Here is a 2,473-nt window from a genome sequence, read left to right as displayed (position 1 = left end):
TATCAAACGTGTTTCAGACGTGTATCAGACGTGTTTCAGACGTGTATCAGATGTGTTTCGGACGTGTATCAGACGTGTATAAGACGTGTATCAGACATGTTTCAGACGTATATCAGACGTGTTTCAGACGTGTTTCAGACGTGTATCAGACGTGTTACAGACGTGTATCACACCTGTATCAGACATGTATCAGACGTGTATCACACGTGTATTAGACGTGTATCAGACGTGTTTAAGACGTGATACAGACGTGTTACAGACGTGTTTCAGACGTGTTACGGATGTGTTTAAGACTTGTTTCAGACGTGTTTCAGACGTGTATCAGACGTGTATCAGACGTGTATCACACGTGTATCACACGTGTATCACACGTGTATCACAAGTGTTTCAGACGTGTTTCAGACGTGTATCACACGTGTATCACAAGTGTATCAGACGTGTTTCAGACGTGTATCAAACGTGTATCAAACGTGTTTCAGACGTGTATCAGATGTGTTTCGGACGTATATCAGACGTGTTTCAGACGTGTTTCAGACGTGTATCAGACGTGTTACAGACGTGTATCACACCTGTATCAGACATGTATCAGACGTGTATCACACGTGTATTAGACGTGTATCAGACGTGTTTAAGACGTGATACAGACGTGTTACAGACGTGTTTCAGACGTGTTACGGACGTGTTTAAGACTTATTTCAGACGTGGTTCAGACGTGTATCAGACGTGTTTCAGACGTGTATCAGACGTGTATCACAAGTGTATCAGACGTGTTTCAGACGTGTATCAGACGTGTATCAGACGTGTATCAGACGTGTATCAGACGTGTTTCAGACGTGTATCACACATGTATCAGACGTGTTTCAGACGTGTATCAGACGTGTATCAGACGTGTTTCAGACGTGTATCAGACGTGTATCAGACGTGTTTCAGACGTGTTACAGACGTGTTTAAGACTTGTTTCAGACGTGTTTCAGACGTGTTACAGACGTGTTTAAGACTTGTTTCAGACGTGTTTCAGACGTGTATCAGACGTGTATCACACGTGTATCACACGTGCATTACAAGTGTTTCAGACGTGTATCAGACGTGTATCACACGTGTATCAGACGTGTATCAGACGTGTTTCAGACGTGTATCACACGTGTATCAGACGTGTTTCAGACGTGTTTCAGACGTGTATCAGACGTGTATCACAAATGTATCAGACGTGTTTCAGACGTGTATCAGACGTGTATCACACGTGTATCAGACGTGTATCAGACGTGTTTCAGACGTGTATCAGACGTGTTACAGACGTGTATCACACCTGTATCAGACATGTATCAGACGTGTATCACACGTGTATTAGACGTGTATCAGACGTGTTTAAGACGTGATACAGACGTGTTACAGACGTGTTTCAGACGTGTTTCAGACGTGTTACAGACGTGTTTAAGACTTGTTTCAGACGTGTTTCAGACGTGTTTCAGACGTGTTACAGACGTGTTTAAGACTTGTTTCAGACGTGTTTCAGACGTGTATCAGACATGTATCACACGTGTATCACAAGTGTTTCAGACGTGTTTCAGACGTGTATCAGACGTGTATCATACGTGTATCACACGTGTATTACAAGTGTTTCAGACGTGTTTCAGACGTGTTTCAGACGTGTATCATACGTGTATCACACGTGTATCAGACGTGTATCATACGTGTTTCAGACGTGTATCACACGTGTATCAGACGTGTTTCAGACGTGTTTCAGACGTGTATCACAAATGTATCAGACGTGTTTCAGACGTGTATCAGACGTGTATCACAAGTGTATCAGACGTGTTTCAGACGTGTATCAGACGTGTATCAGACGTGTTTCAGACGTGTATCAGACATGTTTCAGACGTGTATCAGACGTGTTTCGGACGTGTATCAGACGTGTTTCAGACGTGTATCACACGTGTATCACACGTGCATTACAAGTGTATCAGACGTGTATCAGACGTGTATCAGACGTGTTTCTGACGTGTATCAGACGTGTTTCAGGCGTGTTTCAGACGTGTTTCAGGCGTGTTTCAGGCGTGTTTCACACGTGTATTAGACGTGTATCAGACGTGTTTAAGACGTGATACAGACGTGTTTCAGACGTGTATCACAAGTGTATCAGACGTGTTTCAGACGTGTATCAGACGTGTGTCACACGTGTATCAGACGTGTATCAGACGTGTTTCAGACGTGTATCAGACGTGTTTCAGGCGTGTTTCAGACGTGTTTCAGACGTGTATCACAAGTGTATCAGACGTGTTTCAGACGTGTATCAGACGTGTGTCACACGTGTATCAGACGTGTATCAGACGTGTTTCAGACGTGTATCACATGTGTATCAGACGTGTTTCAGATGTGTTTCAGACGTGTATCAGACGTGTATCACACGTGTATCACAAGTGTATCGGACGTGTTTCAGACGTGTATCAGACGTGTATCAAACGTGTATCAAACG

Source organism: Eucyclogobius newberryi, unplaced genomic scaffold (genome assembly GCF_026437365.1).
Source record: "Eucyclogobius newberryi isolate DKJ021-1_F unplaced genomic scaffold, fEucNew1.0.hap1 SCAF_168, whole genome shotgun sequence".
Taxonomy (NCBI): domain Eukaryota; kingdom Metazoa; phylum Chordata; class Actinopteri; order Gobiiformes; family Gobiidae; genus Eucyclogobius; species Eucyclogobius newberryi.
The sequence above is the reverse complement of the archived record's forward strand: the minus strand, read 5'-3'. Positions refer to the sequence as shown.